The sequence below is a fragment of the Oncorhynchus masou genome, chromosome 7, assembly GCF_036934945.1.
Source record: "Oncorhynchus masou masou isolate Uvic2021 chromosome 7, UVic_Omas_1.1, whole genome shotgun sequence".
Lineage (NCBI taxonomy): Eukaryota > Metazoa > Chordata > Actinopteri > Salmoniformes > Salmonidae > Oncorhynchus > Oncorhynchus masou.
Window position 1 is genome coordinate 9,408,741 of NC_088218.1, and position 6,031 is coordinate 9,414,771.

The window sequence follows — 6,031 nt, forward strand, 5'->3', positions numbered from 1 at the left end:
CTCCTGTAGCAGTGGGACGGCCATGAGACCAGAGGTGGCAGAACTGAGTGCTCGGGTTGGGATACAGGGTTTCAGCCTGAAAGTAGAGATGGGGCAGTTCCTCTTGCTGCACCGTAATTAAGCACCATTGTCTTGTAGTGGATGTGAGCTTCGACTGGAAGCCAGTGGAATGTACAGAGGAGTAGGGTGACCTGAGGGTTCTTGGGAATGTTAAACACCCAGACGCACTGCAGTGTTCTAGATAAGTTCAGTGGAGACCCATCATTCAGGGCAGGTGAGCCACCTGTTTTGAGCCCCACAGTTTTAGTGATTAAACAGTGTGAAATAAATTATCTGTTTGCAAACAATGTAAAAAAACATTGAGTTATTAATAAAGCTGCATACAAACATTGACTCTTTTTTTGTTTTCTTGAGTAAGGCAGCTCCAAAATGCAGGTCTTCAGCCTTCTGTGGAGGTGGGGCAAGTCCGCAGAAAATAGGGAGCTTTGCGCCGTGATCGGCTCAGTGTTCTGTCATTCATGGGGACAATACTTCACTGCCAAGTCTAAGGGTAGAAATTGAAAACTCAAGCCCCTTGGGTGCTGCGAGAGAGTTACATTAGAAGTGCCCATCCAAGAAGGCTCAAGGTCATTGTCCACAGATAAAATAACATCAAATCATGTGATATCTACAGTCGCTTTGATTGGACTGATCATGTCAACATCGTACTTTCAACATCTGAGCTTGCAGTCATCATCATGAATCAAGTCGACAATCTACTGGCAAATCCTTTTTAATCTTTGTCTTATGAAGAGAAATAACGAGAAATTATAGATAAAATGTATCGGTGCTCATCAGCCGTTGGACATAAACATCACACAACAAATTGCAAATTCAACCATGAGTGGTTTGGAAGGAATCAGTGGCTAACTGCAAGCATTGCAAAGCAATCATTAGCCTGCTATTCGTGGAGTGGCTGTGTGGTCTCAAGTCTAAGATTAAGGGGCTCTTTTCCTAGTTTAAAATTGAAAACATTCAACATTGGCCATGCTGTCAATAAAGCTTGATTTGTGCCACGCTCAAATCAACTTAACTCGGTACTGCAAAATCTGACTTGTGTGAGTTCAAAACAACTGGGAACTTGGGGAAAAACAAGCTACGACTGAGAAAATATGTTTTGAACTTTCATCCAACTCAGAATTGTAAATTGGGAGCTCGGGCCTCTTTCTACAGCTACAACCTGAAGATCACTGACGTCATCATGATTCCTTTTTTTTCTTCTTCGAGTTCCCAGTTGTCTTGAAAGCACCATAAATCCAGAGAATGACAGACTTTGTTGACGAAGTTTGATGACAAAATATGCCCACAAATTACTGCCGCGTCACCTTCCTGTTCAAGTGAGCACAGCACAACAAGGTGAGTCCAAATATGTCTTGTATGCTGCTGCATAAATTATGTAATATGCCAGGGAGATGTGTATACTGTAGCTAAGAAAATAATACTAAGTGTATGTTGTTTAGTAAGATGTTAGTAGCCCATGTGCCTCACGCTAATTAATTTGACTCGTTTCACATCTTAATTTTGCCTACTGTTCTGACTTGGTGGTTCACATGTAGCCTATATCCTGTTTTTGAGAAATGTAATCATTGAATATTGTAAGAATTTTCATTGTCTGCATATATGCCCCTTTATTTATCCTACGGTTCTGACTTGGCGTTCAGGGAGAACACTGTAAGAATGGCCCATGTTCTGGACTACGTCCGTCCTAGCTCGCTCACTAATGTCTTAATCAAAATTGCGGATTGCCTCTTACCGTCCCCTTAGTTTGTAAATATCAATTGTCAGTAGAAACCATATTTGTTTAAGTAAGTCAGGCATGTTATTTTAAAAGGCAGTAAATGATTCAGCCTATATTCGAACCAGGGACTGTAGTGATGTCTCTTGCACTGAGATGAGGTTCCTTAGACCACTGCACCACTCAGGAGCCCTTAAAAGGTTTGCGCCCAATGTAGGGCAGGAGTTTGAAGGCACAAGTGGGGAGCCCAGCCTAAAGAGAGTTGAGATTTTTTTTGTACTCTTCCCCAGATCTGTGCCTCGCCACAAACCTGGTTGAGGCTCCACCGAAAATTATTCGACCTCATTGCTTGGTTTTTGCTCTGACTTGCACTGTCAACTGTGGGACCTTAAAAAGACAGGTGTGATCCTTTTCCAATCATGTCCATACATTTGCATTTACCACAGGTGGACTCCAATCAAATGTAGAAACATCTCAAGGATGATCAATGGAAACAGGATGCACTTGAGCTGAATTTTGAGTCTCAGAGGAAAGGGTATTAATTTTTATCAATTGACAAATTTATAAAAAACTTTTTTCGCTTTGTCATTGTGTATATTGATGAGGGGTAAAAAATGCATTTAATCCATTATTGTATAAGCCTGTAACGTAACAATATGTGGAAAAAGTCAAGGGGTCCTGTATAATGCCCTGTATATGCTTTAAACTACAATTTAAGGAACTGAAGTGGTAAACACAATGGTATAATGGAAAATGCATGTCCAATGGTTATCTCTGTATGAGTCACATTAAAACACCTAGGTAGAGCTGTGGTTATCTCTGTATTAGTATTATCTCTGTTTCACCCACATTAAAACACGGAGGTAGAGCAGAGAGGACAGAGCATGTATCTTTGCAGAAGAGTTTCATCTCCACACTGGGATGATTTAACAGTGCAACACCACACAGGCCTCATGCCTCTCAGGTAGGAGGGTACCAGAAGTAAATGAATAAAAAAACACAAAACTAATGAAGGAGCACACAGTCACCAACAATATGTCCCTGTTGTCAATACTTTCAACTGGCTCAGCTCGCTGTTACATCACAGCACCACCAAATTCCATGTATTAAGTAACCATCTGTCTTTTGTAACCAGAAAAACATAACATAATACTGTTTTGAGAGTCCTTGATTTATATTTACTATGTTACACCTCGTCTATGAGACGAGGCTGCTCCTATATTATGCACAGCAGGTCAAGAGGTGTGTTTTCCCTCCAGCATCTGCATGTAGCATAAGCTCACCCACCTCATATCATGAATCTAAAATGGTTAACATTGGCCGTGAGTGAAGGGAAAAAAATCTGACTACGGCAATTACTTGAATAATTCAATGGATGTTTTGTTTACAGACTTGATGAGTAAATTGTCTTGTTTAAAAAAAAAACGTGACTTCTCTATGGGGCCGTCAATGGGAATTGGGCCGTGCTTCAGCTGAACTGCAGTACCGAAAATGCCCTCTGAGTGTAACAGTGGAAAGCATGCTTTTTGACTGGAAGCGTGGCCCTTTGATCCGAAAAAGGTGTCATGGCAGACCGCAATTGGGGGCGTTCTCTGGTATCGGGCGTTTCACGGATCTAGTTTACACCAATTGATGCACCCCATTGGTCCGTGGCCGTTTCTTTTGCGTTGGGACAACAGTTGTTGACATCTGTTACATTGTAGCTAACCCTTTTCCTAACCTTAACGACTTAAATGTAAATGTTAACCTTAACCTAACCTGCCACTTTAATTATCCTAACCTGTAAGGGGCACACTCCAACATTCAGACATAGCCTGCGTTCCTAAATTCGCTCTGGCTATATACTCCGATTTCAGACCACTCTCGTCTGAGTGCCAGAGGGAAGAATAATTGATGAAAAACAAACGCTCAACACCCCTTGAATACGGCCGGTGTTAGTAAGCGTCGGCAAAAAAAGCGTTATTAAATTGTTGCCTGAAGCACAGTTAAAGTCACCAATGTTCTGGATAACATGAACACAGCCTAACCAGCTCTGCTAAGGCGAGTAAAATGGTCAGAGTTCTCTCATTTGTACTGGAAGTAGCTAGCAAGCTAGCCAATGTTAACCAGTTATCTTGGATGCTTGACTGCCGTTGTGAGGTCAGAACGCTTGAATCAACCCTCCTCCTCCGCCAGAGCGTCCAGTGTGGCTCTGAACGCTCCGAGAGCGATACGAACTGACAGTCTGTCAACGCTCTTGATGTGGATAATACTAATACAGAGAACCATTGGACATGCAGTTCCATTATCCCATTGTTTCCACCACTTCAGATCCTTAAATTTGTAGTTTGAAGCATACACAGTGCATTATACAAGACCCCTTGACTTTTTCCATATTTTGTTACATTACAGGCTTATACAAAAATTAATTAAATGCATTTTTTACTCCTCATCAATAGACACAATACCCCATAATGACAAACCGAAAGTTTTTTATACATTTTAGCAAATATATAAAAATGAATACCTTATTTGCATAAGTATTCAGACCCTTTGCTCTGACACTCAAAATTCAGCTCAAGTGCATCAAATCTCTGTTGGCTGGGCTCCCAGCTTGTGCCTTCCAACTCCTACCCCACGTTGGGCGTAAACCTTTTAAGGGCTCCCGAGTGGCGCAGCAGTCTAAGGCACTGCATCACCCATAAGAACCATTCACACAGTCAGATCTAATATGAAGAACTGAATACTAAAGAGAAGAGGTTGACCAGTACATATTCATGTAACTTTATTTTTCATTGGCAGATCAATAAAGTTTGTTTCAATGCAGTTATCCAAACACATTCATGATCAATAACTAAAATAACTCATCTAGTTTTAAAGACAATTAATAAACACATGGATTCATTTCATAAACTGTGTATCATTAAATAAAGTTGTAAAATAATCCCCCCAAACTAGTGGTGAAAAGTGATCATCACACCATCTCTATCTGATACATGTTAGGGGCGGAAGGTAGACTTGTGGTTAGAGCATTGGGCCAGTAACCAAAAGGTCCCCGAGCTGACAAGGTAAAACTCTGTTGTTCTGCCAAGGCAGTTAACCCACTGTTCCTAGGCCATCATTGTAAATAAGAATTTGTTCTTAACAGAATTGCCTCGTTAAATAAAGGTTCAAAAAATGTTTGTTTTTTTAAAGAAGTGTCTACTAGCTCATTCCCACAGAATACTGCAGAGGGACCACTTGGTCTCAGAGCAAAACGTATTATGTATTACAAAAACATTCGTGCCACTCCATTTAGTATGTTAGGTTACATTACAATACCAATATAAACTGAACTAAAATATACACTAAACATGTAAAGTGTTGGTTTCATGAGCTGAAATAAAACATTCCAGCAATGTTCCATGTGCAGAAAAAACAAATTTCTCTCAAATGTTGTGCACGACATTGTTTACATCCCTGTTCGTGAGCATTTCAGCCTTTGTCAAGATAATCCATCCACCTGACAGGTGTGGCATATCAAGATGCTGATAAAACAGCATTATCATTGCACAAGTGCACTTTGTGCTGGGGGACAATAAAAGGCCACACAACACAATGTCACATATATCCCAAGTTCAGGGAATGTGCAATTGTCATGATGACTGCAGGAGAGAATTCAATATGTATATCTCTACCATAAGCCACCTCTAACGTCCTTTTAGAGAATTTGGCAGTACATCCAACTGGCCTCACAACTGCAGATCACATGTAACCACGGCAGCCCAGGACCTCTTCACCTGCAGGATTGTCTGGGAGGGGGCTGAGTAGTATTTCTGTCTGAAATCAAGACCTTTTATGGGGAAAAACTCATGCCGATTGAATGGGCCTGGCTCCCAAGTGGGCCTATGCCCTCCCAAGTCCCACCCATGGCTGAGCCCCTGCCCAGTCATGTGATATCCATAGATTATGGCCTCATTTATTTAAAATGACTGATTTCCTTATACGAACTATAAATCTTTGAAATTGTTGCATTTAGATTGTGGTTCAGTATAATATGACTTGTATCGTATGTTACGAATTACAATTCTTATGTTATTCTACGCATTGCTATCCATACAATATGTTACGAATTCCAATTTGTTGTTGCTAACGTTAGCTAGGTTAGGGGTGAGGGGTTAAATGGTTTTAGGGGAAAGGTTACCTAACATACTAAGTAGTTGCCTAAGTTAACATGCTAAGTAATAGCTAAAAAGTAGTAAGTAGTTGCAAAGTTGCTGATTAGCTAAAATGCTACAG

At 40.8% G+C, this 6,031-nt stretch overlaps 3 protein-coding genes across 5 annotated transcripts in view; 2 read left to right on the forward strand and 1 right to left on the reverse strand.

Moving 5' to 3' along the window:
* The window catches only part of LOC135543193 (oocyte zinc finger protein XlCOF6-like), a 72,802-nt gene that overhangs the window by 40,710 nt on the left and 26,061 nt on the right, over positions 1–6,031 (reverse strand). The gene's annotated exons all lie outside the window — the stretch shown is intronic.
* The window catches only part of LOC135543191 (zinc finger protein 850-like), an 86,426-nt gene that overhangs the window by 19,140 nt on the left and 61,255 nt on the right, over positions 1–6,031 (forward strand). The gene's annotated exons all lie outside the window — the stretch shown is intronic.
* LOC135543201 (zinc finger protein 135-like) overlaps positions 1–6,031 on the forward strand; it is a 69,492-nt gene that overhangs the window by 19,130 nt on the left and 44,331 nt on the right. The window lies entirely within an intron of this gene.